We start from the raw sequence: 11,701 nt of genomic DNA, 5'->3' as shown, positions 1-11,701 counted from the left end.
GGTAAACGACTTTTCTAAATTTTTAACACGTCTACCTGTGGTACTGGGTTCGCCCAGTAGCGTGGCGTGTTCAGGTATTTTTCAAAGTATCCACATAGACTACTGTATTTGCCATTGAATGGTGCAGGGTTGAAAACCTCACGTCTGAGTCTTTCTTGCACTTCCTCAGACCAGTATTTGTCGAGGAAAGCTCGTTCAAATGTAAGTGCTGCAACGTTCGGCCACTCCAGCTACCCATAGAAGAACGTCACCCTGGGATATCCCACGACAAATCTGATTTTGTGTGCGTCTGTCAAGTTTCGTGGAAATACATGATAGAAAGCAATGATAAATACTATTGGATTCATTCCTTACCTTCAGTAGTGGATGTAGGAAGCTGTCAATGTCTCAGCAAACGATAGTCTACAAAAATAGTTGATAGATACGTGGCATTTTCGGTCGTATTAATGTAGTTATTGTAGTTACCTGTAATTCTGGTTGGTAAATGCTCATGTAATGGAGTTGTAGGTATGTTTACGTTTTGCACTCTACAACTCTCACTGGTACCTGCTGTGGGACTCGTGACAATTTGTGGATAAATACCAACAGGTTGTGGTTTGTTCACTGTAGCCTGTGTATTATTTTCGTGAATATTTCGAGATCCAATAATATTTTCTTCTGAAAGATTGTAGATCCTATTTTCCGCATCTTGTAGGTTAATGTTTACCTTGTTCACTATTTCATTTTCCTTTTTCTGAATAGCCTTTTCTACTACATCTCTGTATAAATTACAATCTGTTACTAACTTCTCTGCAATGGTTTTACTCTTATCTAATGAACCTGCTTCAGAATGACTAATGGTGTCACTAAGATTTTCGTTGATCTTCTCTCTCTCTCTTTCTTAGCACATGCTGAGTCAACTTCTAATGTTGCTACCTTTAAAGTAAGCTCTTCTACAGCTAGAGGTACACCTTCACGGTCTAAATAGTTTGTTAACGACAGTTATTACCCTTTTTACTGTTGAACACAACTGGTTTTATGTGGCTTCAATATTTGTTTTTTTTTGGCTGTGATTATAATTATTGTTGCACTACTTGATCATGATGGCTGTTACAAGAATCTACCTTCTGTTTTAACTCTGTAATGTTATGGTTAACTTCAGAAAGTATTTCATGTTTTACTTGGTTTTACATATAATTCAAATTTTCGTCGATTTAAGTCCGAAAATTTTTGGCTAAGTCATTGAATTTCTGTGAAACAGTGTCTTGCAAATCCTTGAATACTTGTTTTTGTTCTTGTTTCATTATATTTAGACCTTTTGTGACAGTGTTCAGATTCTTTGTCAAATTATCAAGCTTGGTGCTGATATCTTGTTTCATATCACTGTAATTTGTATTGATACTACCTAATTTCTCGTTTATGTTAGATAATAATTGCCACAGCAATGCGTTAGTTGTACTACTGTTGTTACTGTCAGCTATACTTTCCAAGTTAATGTTTGTGTTGTGAACAAGTGGTGTTTGTAACGAGTTGTCAAAATTCGTGTTGGAATTGTTCACCAATGATTCATTCATGACCGGTATGTCACTCTGGGAGATGCATGACTTTGTCTTGTAAATTGTAAACATTGTGTCATCAAGGTTATTCTGCTGTGGAACATCGCTATCATTTGTCACGCCGGCCGCAGTGGTCTAGCGGTTCTGGCGCTGCAGTCCGGAACCACGGGACTGCTACGGTAGCAGGTTCGAATCCTGCCTCGGGCATGGGTGTGTGTGATGTCCTTAGGTTAGTTAGGTTTAAGTAGTTCTAAGTTCTAGGGGACTTATGACCTAAGATGTTGAGTCCCATAGTGCTCAGAGCCATTTGAACCATTTGAACCATTTGTCACGATACTCATCTCTGACCTAATCAAACCTTCTGCAGTAGGCATGCATGGTGCCTGAACTACAATTGTTCGTTCGCGCAATTCTACGCCATCTTCGCTATTGCTATCGCTATTGCTATCAACAATGGACATATATTTTTCGGCCATGCTGTATGAATATCCAAAAATAAAAATTTAACAAAAAACGTTAAACATTTCATCTGCTAATTATTACACTCGATGTCAAACCTGTTTTACATCTATTATGATGTGCAAACTATTCGTCGCAATTCTACACTCCTGGAAATGGAAAAAAGAACACATTGACACCGGTGTGTCAGACCCACCATACTTGCTCCGGACACTGCGAGAGGGCTGTACAAGCAATGATCACACGCACGGCACAGCGGACACACCAGGAACCGCGGTGTTGGCCGTCGAATGGCGCTAGCTGCGCAGCATTTGTGCACCGCCGCCGTCAGTGTCAGCCAGTTTGCCGTGGCATACGGAGCTCCATCACAGTCTTTAATACTGGTAGCATGCCGCGACAGCGTGGACGTGAACCGTATGTGCAGTTGACGGACTTTGAGCGAGGGCGTATAGTGGGCATGCGGGAGGCCGGGTGGACGTACCGCCGAATTGCTCAACACGTGGGGCGTGAGGTCTCCACAGTACATCGATGTTGTCGCCAGTGGTCGGCGGAAGTGCACGTGCCCGTCGACCTGGGACCGGACCGCAGCGACGCACGGATGCACGCCAAGACCGTAGGATCCTACGCAGTGCCGTAGGGGACCGCACCGCCACTTCCCAGCAAATTAGGGACACTGTTGCTCCTGGGGTATCGGCGAGGACCATTCGTAACCGTCTCCATGAAGCTGGGCTACGGTCCCGCACACCGTTAGGCCGTCTTCCGCTCACGCCCCAACATCGTGCAGCCCGCCTCCAGTGGTGTCGCGACAGGCGTGAATGGAGGGACGAATGGAGACGTGTCGTCTTCAGCGATGAGAGTCGCTTCTCCTTGGTGCCAATGATGGTCGTATGCGTGTTTGGCGCCGTGCAGGTGAGCGCCACAATCAGGACTGCATACGACCCAGGCACACAGGGCCAACACCCGGCATCATGGTGTGGGGAGCGATCTCCTACACTGGCCGTACACCACTGGTGATCGTCGAGGGGACACTGAATGGTGCACAGTACATCCAAACCGTCATCGAACCCATCGTTCTACCATTCCTAGACCGGCAAGGGAACTTGCTGTTCCAACAGGACAATGCACATACGCATGTATCCCGTGCCACCCAACGTGCTCTAGAAGGTGTAAGTCAACTACCCTGGCCAGCAAGATCTCCGGATCTGTCCCCCATTGAGCATGTTTGGGACTGGATGAAGCGTCGTCTCACGCGGTCTGCACGTCCAGCACGAACGCTGGTCCAACTGAGGCGCCAGGTGGAAATGGCATGGCAAGCCGTTCCACAGGACTACATCCAGTATCTCTACGATCGTCTCCATGGGAGAATAGCAGCCTGCATTGCTGCGAAAGGTGGATATACACTGTACTAGTGCCGACATTGTGCATGCTCTGTTGCCTGTGTCTATGTGCCTGTGGTTCTGTCAGTGTGATCATGTGATGTATCTGACCCCAGGAATGTGTCAATAAAGTTTCCCCTTCCTGGGACAATGAATTCACGGTGTTCTTATTTCAATTTCCGGGAGTGTATATGTTTTACTGAAAATCGTATCACTCTAAAAAAATCCTGTAAATTTTCCACCATAAAATTCAAGGAAGGGAATAATGAGCAAAAGGTTTCTTTCTACATTGAAAGAGGCACTACCAAGCGTAACCACGCAAGCAACTTGCATAGCAGTCCTACCTTTGCTGCGCCGAACAAAACAGCTTACTATGGAAAATTTTACGTAGCCTGTGTCCAATTCTTATTCCTTTCCAATATCTTCTCCTCAATTTTTGCCTTTTTGTTTTACATGCTCCGCACTGTGATTCATGCAAACAGAAAATACAGATTAACCTTACTTACAACCAGTGCCCTGAAGTCGTGGCACTCAGGTCGCCAGTTTTGTTACAATAATAATAATAAAAGAGATACACATATACATATGGATGAAAAAAAAATTTAAGAGACAATACAATTGCGCTATTTAAATGTTCTGCTTGTATGAATTTAGGCTAATTGGGCTTTGTCTCTTACATTTCAATTGTAGATGCAGGCAGCCGACTTCAAGGAGACCAGTGCATGTCAAATAAATGGAAATCCTCTTTACTTTGTTCCACTTCACTTCAATAAAAAAATACTTAATACTTATATCAAGTCTTCTCTTAATTCTAAAAATATATGATACAAAACACTCATAGCCCATCATACTCTGAGCAGCACATCTTAACAGAACTTCTCAACATGAGGGAGTGAAAAACAAAATGATGTACAAAGAAAAAAATGAGTGATGATTTTTTTTCATTTGTCCGTGCTTACTGCGCATACATAATTAATGTCTTTGCCAATGCTTATGGTCGACCACTATTTCATTTTTTGTTTTTAATAAATTTTAACTTTCCCATATCTGGGGGTTTTTCACCATGTACCTACACAAAGTGTGATGTAAAAAAGGTAAACTTTTTTAAAAAATACTAACAGTCATTATCTTCATAAGCTGTTATCATTGTCAAAACGCAAAAACAGGAAGAGATTGCTGTGTATTTATATTAAAAAAACGACAATCTGCTGCTCCCATAATACTGACAAAACGTATTGATGGTTATAGATAGATCAAGACTTCCTCATTTGTTGCATGGACAGGCTTTATAAACGATCCCAACATATGCAGCAATCCACACATACTAGTTATGGTATGATGATTTCACAGGCAAGGATATGCAAGTTGGGAGCATGGGCAGGTAGAGTGCTGATTGGGGGCCTTCATGGAAACTGCTGGAGTGCAGGGTGTGGGGAGTGGTGGTGCTTGTGGCTGGATACTGATGCAGCTGTCAACGAAATGTGACATGCAAGCAAATTGCAGTCGAGTCTCTTTCCCAAGCATGCTGAGTGAGGGTGCTAGTGGTGGCGAGTCCTTCATGGAAAATTTGCAGAAGTGCTGGGGGTAAGGGGGGGGGGGGAATCTCCCCTCCTTGACTTCAGAATATGGCAGGAAGTTATGGTTCCCAGTAGGATGTTGGAGATAACACAAATCTGATGCTGCTACCAGGAAAACATGACATGTGTAAATGTCTCAGCTGTAATAGACCACAAATAAGAAAGTTCTGATGAGCAGCACATCTTAACAGAACTTCTCAACATGAGGGAGTGAAAAACAAAATCATTTGTCCATGACTGAGCTCCCAGTTGGTGCACATCGACAGCGCAGAAAGATACGTATATAGCTTCTTTTCTGTGTTTACTTCGTAGATTCTTACTTAAATTGCGTGTGAGTTTCGTATAGGAGGTGTAATTTCGAGTTTCAGTTACTGTTATCGTAAATTCAGGCACATTGTAGCGCAGTCGTTAGGCATTTGTACAGGTTACTTCATACATTGTTTCCCTTGCGTTATCTAGGCACAAACTCGTGTTTCAGTAACTGTTGTTCAACATCGATTAGAATGGACAGGGACTGTGATTGATGTGTTAGGATGAGGGCTGAGTTGGCATCCCTTTGCTGACAGCAGCAGGTGGCGCTGACTTCGGTCGCCACTGTGGGGTGCCAGACTTGGGTATCACGGGGATGTCAACCGCGTCCCGTCTGTCCCCAGATCGGTCTGCCGCTGTGGTTGCCCCGGTTGCTCCCTTCAGTGGGGCTGAGCCCTCGCCTGTGGTTGATTGGGAGGTCTTTTCAAGGCGTGGCAGGCAGCGATAGACGTCATCGGAGACTGATCAGAAAGCCTCCCCGGTGCGTCTGACAAACAGGTTTCAGGTACTGTCTCTGGCTGAGCCAGATGCAGCTGCCTGCCCTGTTTCAGAAGATGATTCTCAGCCTTCAAGGTCCGTGCAATCACAGAAGGTGGGCTTATTGGTAGTTGTGAGCTCCAATGTTAGGTGTGTAATGGGGCCCCTTAGGGATATGGCGGCTAAGGAGGGGAAGAAATCCAGTGTACACTCTGTGTGCATTTCAGGTGGAGTCATTCCTGATGTGGAAAGGGTCCTTATGGATGCCATGAAGAGCACAGGGTGCAGCCAGTTGCAGGTGGTGGCACATGTCGGCACTAATGACGTGTGTCGCTTTGGATCTGAGGAAATTCTCTCTGGATTCCAGCGGCTATCCGATTTGGTGAAGGCTGTCGGTCTTGCCTACGAGATGAAGGCAGAGCTCACCATCTACAGCATCGTTGACAGAACCGACTGCGGACCTTTGGTGTAGAGCCAGGTGGAGGGTCTGAATCAGAGGCTCAGACGGTTTTGCGACCGTGTTGGCTGCAGATTCCTTGACTTGCGCCATACGGTGGTGGGGTTTCGGGTTCTGCTGAATAGGTCAGGAATTCACTACACTGAGCCGGTGGCTACACGGGTAGCGAAAGCTGTGTGGCGTGGACTGGGCGGTTTTTTAGGTTAGAAGGCCTCAGGAAAGTACATGGTGGGCTGCAATCTCAAAGGGTGCATGACAAATACAGGACGTGCTTGTATCAAGGAACAGTCGGAACTGAAGTTGTAAATTGTTGTAGTTGTGCTCGGAAAGTCCCTGAGCTTCAAGCGCTAATAGAAAGCACAGAAGCTGAAATCGTTATAGGTACAGAAAGATGGCTAAAGCCTCAAATAAGTTCTGCAGAAATTTTTACGAAGTCTCGGATGGTGTTCAGGTAAGATAGATTAGGCAGAATTGGTGGTGGATGTTCGTGTCTGTCAGTAGTTGTTTATCTTGTAGTGAAGTCGAAGTAGATACTACGTGCGAATTGGTATGGGTGGAGGTTATACTTCACAGCCGAACTAAGTTAATAATTGGCTTCTTCTACTGACCCCCAGACTCCGATGATATAGTTGCTGAACAGTTCAGAGAAAATTTGAGTCTCGTAACAAATAAATACCCCACTCATACGGTTATAGTTGGTGGGGACTTCAACCTTCCCTCTATATGTTGGCAAAAATACTTGTTCAAAACCGGTGGTAGGCAGAAAACATCTTCTGAGATTGTCCTAAATGCTTTCTCCGAAAATTATTTCGAGCAGTTAGTCCATGAACCCACGCAAATTGTAAATGGTTGCGAAAACACACTTGACCTCTTAGCCACAAACAATCCAGAGCTAATAGAGAGCATCATGACTGATACAGGGATTAGTGATCACAAGGTCGTTGTAGCTAGGCTCAATACCGTTTCTTCCAAATCCACGAGAAACAAACGCAAAATAATTTTATTTAAAAAAGCGGATAAAGTGTCACTAGAAGCCTTCCTAAGAGACAGTCTCCATTCCTTCCGAACTGACTATGCAAATGTAGACGAGATGTGGCTCAAATTCAAAGATACAGTAGCAACAGCAATTGAGAGATTCATACCCCATGAATTGGTAAGAGATGGAACTGATCCCCCATGGTACACAAAACAGGTTCCGAACGCTGTTGCAGAGGCAACGGAAAAAGCATGCGAAGTTCAGAAGAACGCGAAATCCCGCAGATTGGCTAAAATTTACAGACGCGCGAAATTTGGCACGGACTTCAATCCGAGATGCCTTTAATAGGTTCCACAACTAAACATTTTCTCGAAATTTGGTAGAAAATCCGAAGAAATTCTGGTCGTATGTAAAGTACACAAGCGGCAAGACGCAGTTCTTAGAAGTAGATACCTTAGGGGTTGCGAAGCAACTCAAATCACTTGATACGGGCAAGTCTTCAGGTCCAGATTGTATACCGATTAGGTTCCTTTCAGATTATGCTGATATAATAGCTCCCTACTTAGCAATCATATACAACCCCTCGCTCACCGATAGATCTGTACCTACAGATTGGAAAATTGCGCAGGTCGCACCAGTGTTTAAGAACTACAGACCTATATCATTGACATCGGTTTGCAGTAGTGTTTTGGAGCATATACTGTATTCAAACATTATGAATCACCTTGAAGTGAACGATCTATTGATACGTAATCAGCATGGTTTCAGAAAACATCGTTCTTGTGCAATGCAGCTAGCTCTTTATTCGCACGAAGTAATGGTCACTATCGACAGGGGATCTCAAGTTGATTCCCTATTTCTAGATTTCCAGAAAACTTTTGACACCATTCCTCACAACGACTTCTAATCAAGCTGCGGGCCTATGGGGTGTTGTCTCAGTTGTGCGACTGGATTCGTGATTTCCTGTCAGGAAGTTCGCAGTTCGTAGTAATAGACGGCAAATCATCGAGTAAAACTGAAGTGATATCAGGTGTTCCCCAGGGAAGCGTCCTAGGACCTCTGCTGTTCCTGATCTATATAAATGACCTGGATGACAATCTGAGCAGTTCTCTTAGGTTGTTCGCAGATGATGCTGTGATTTACCATCTAGTAAGGTCATCTGAAGACCAGTATCAGTTGCAAAGCGATTTAGAAAAGATTGCTGTATGGTGTGGCACGTGGCAGTTGACGTTAAATAACGAAAAGTGTGAGGTGATCTACATGAGTTCCAAAAGAAATCCGTTGGAATACGATTACTCAATAAATAGTACAATTCTCAAGGCTGTCAATTCAACTAAGTACCTGGGTGTTAAAATTACGAACAACTTCAGTAGGAAAGACCGCATAGATAATATTGTGGGGAAGGAGTTTCATTGCCAGGACCCTTAAAAGATGCAACAAGTTCACTAAAGAGACAGTTTACACTACACTCGTTCGTCCTCTGTTAGAATATTGCTGCGCGGTGTGGGATCCTTACCAGGTGGGATTGACGGAGGACATCGAAAGGGTGCAAAAAAGGGCAGCTCGTTTTGTATTATCACGTAATAAGGGAGAGAGTGTGGCAGATATGATACGCGAGTTGGGATGGAAGTCATTAAAGCAAAGACGTTTTTCGTTGCGGCGAGATCTATTTACGAAATTTTAGTCACCAATTTTCTCTTCCGAATGCGAAAATATTTTGTTGAGCCCAACCTACATAGGTAGGAATGATCATCAAAATAAAATAAGAGAAATCAGAGCTCGAACAGAAAGGTTCAGGTGTTCGTTTTTCCCGCGCGCTGTTCGGGAGTGGAATGGTATAGAAATGGTATGATTGTGGTTCGATGAACCCTCTGCCACTCATTTCAATGTGAATTGCAGAGTAATCATGTAGATGTAGATGTAGATACTGTTGTCAGCACTTGTATGCCCCCTGGCATCCTCTTATGATAGCTTCACCAGCACACCCAAACAAATGAAATATTTTTGAGTATGCATTGGTCAACCGGTTATCACAGCTGGAAGATAAAAGATTCGATAACCATGAAGAACAGATCAACAAGGAGATCATACACCATCACTATTGTTTCAGCATCTGCAATGATTAACAGGAAATACAGTAAATGAAAATGTCCTGCACAATAGCAGAAGATGAACATGAATTTTAATTTTGTATTCCAGAGGCCCCGTAGCACTGACACAAACTGAAGATGATGTAGTGGAACTGTTTCCTTCCAGAACTATCACAGCAGTTTTCAAGAGAAAAGAGATTTTGATAGACACATTTCAAAACTGGTTTGCAGATATTCCTAAAGATACTGCTGCACATCCTGCTAGATGAACCAGCTGGATAACATGGCGGCTGCATTCGTCAAGTAAAGTAAAGACTTAGTAAATCTGCTGTGGAAGCATCACAGTGCCGATGGGGAAAATGTGAAATGTGAAATAGCTATAACAGAAACATTCTAGATAATCGAATTTTGTAATGAAGCGCGCAACAAAATAGAATTTCATGATCGGCACTTGCAGCATCATTTTGTAATGAAGCGCGCAACAAAATTGAATTTCATGATCGGCACTTGCAGCATCATACCTGTACAATCACCAAACTGTCTTCCACTGCAAATGGATTAACTATAAAGATGTATGATCACATTAGGAAATATTTTTCCTGGGACTTAACGAACACACATTATTAGTAAAATTGAAGAAAAACTTTTTAAATTGTTTGATAACTTTATATGGGGCCTCTTACTGGATTTGTTATTTTATATGATAGAAATGTGATAGTCAAGCAAGGGACTAAATTTCTAATATTATACATGGTAATCTTATGAATCATTAAAAGCTGGAAACTGATGCCTTTTCAAAAATACATTAAAATATTCTGAAATTGCATACTTCTTTTTGTTTGAATCAATGTTATATTGACTGCATGCAATATAACAGGTACAGTTCGACATTTCACAGTTCTAAAGGACTGTTCTACAACAATAATCAGTGTTGAACAGTCCATTCTTTTCTTGTCTTGTCTGTGTTTTCTTTACAGGTCATGTCAAATTTTATTCATAGCAACTTTGGTGTTCCTAAGGCAGATTATGTTGGAGTTGTTACAAGTGCTTTATTGGTTTGAATTTAATTGGAACCTTTCCTGATAGATGAGCTAGGTTTTCTGGCGCAGTCAGTGGACCACCTTTGAGACCCAGAAGAAAAGTGAGACTAATCAGTTCATTCATCATCGCATATTCTGTAATACAACCTTTTCTTGTATTATCATAAATAAAATGTGAAAAAGAACTGATAGAGACCGTCACCTTCCCTTGTCTTCCAGTACTCTGAGTTCATTCTGAAATTCAAGTCTTCCTGTTGTACAGTTCTGATGACGACTTAAAGAATAGTATACCTGAAACATTATGTCTATTCACATTTTGGGCCAGTTGCATAAGAGTGGCGCTAATAGGATGAGGATGCAAATCAGGCTTTCTTTAAATATACATTGTAATGGTCATGAGCGTTAGTCACCTTTGAGACAGGATATTGTGATTTGATGTTAGTCAATAACACGTTTAAGGCGACAAAGACGCCATTGTCAACACCCCACTGACTTTGAATGAGGTAATGTAATAGGGCTACAAGAAAGTGCAAGTTACTTCTGTGATACTGTAGAAAGTCTTGGCAGGAATATAGCCAGTGGACATGATTATTAAAAGCAGTGGTCACGAGGATGTACAGTCACAAGAAGACTGGGTTCTGGACAGCCACATAGCACTATCAATAGGGGCTCTGGTGTATAATACTGATCTGCAGCAGCAATTGATACTACAGCGACTCAACGAACTGTTACAAATCAATTACTTCAAGGAGAGCTCCAGGCCAGACACCCTGTAGTGTGCATTCCTCTAACCCCACAGCACCACAATTTGCAACTTAAGTGGTGTCTAATGAGAGTTCATTGGAGGTCTGATGTGTTTTCCAATGAAAGCTAGTTCTGCCTCAGTGCCAGTGATGGCCATGTGTTGGACAGGCAGAGGCCAGTTGAGGACCTGCAACCAACATGTCTGTGTACTAAGCAGACTGGACCTACACCTGGAGTTGTGGTCTGGGGTGTGATTTCATTTGACAGTAGGAGCACTCTCAGGTTGTCCTACGCACATTGACTGCAAATTTGTACATCTATCTGGTGTTTCGACCTGCCATGCTGCCATTCATGAACAGCATTCCATGGGTTGTTTTCCAATTGGATAATGCTCACCCACATAGGGCCGTCACAACACAACTTGCTTTACAGACTGTTGACATGTTTTCTTGGCAAACTCGTACATGGGATCTGTCTCCAGTCAAGCACATTGGGCCATCATTGGACGACAACCCCAGTGTCATCCAATAACAGCATTACCTGTCTCAGTATTGACAGACCAAGTGGAACAGGCATGGAACTCCGTTCCACAAACTGATATCTGGCACCTGTACAACGCAATGCATGCACATGGCATACTTGCATTCAACATCCTGGCATT

Source organism: Schistocerca nitens, chromosome 5 (assembly GCF_023898315.1).
Source record: "Schistocerca nitens isolate TAMUIC-IGC-003100 chromosome 5, iqSchNite1.1, whole genome shotgun sequence".
Classification (NCBI taxonomy): Eukaryota; Metazoa; Arthropoda; class Insecta; order Orthoptera; family Acrididae; genus Schistocerca; species Schistocerca nitens.
This window is presented reverse-complemented; position numbering follows the sequence as displayed.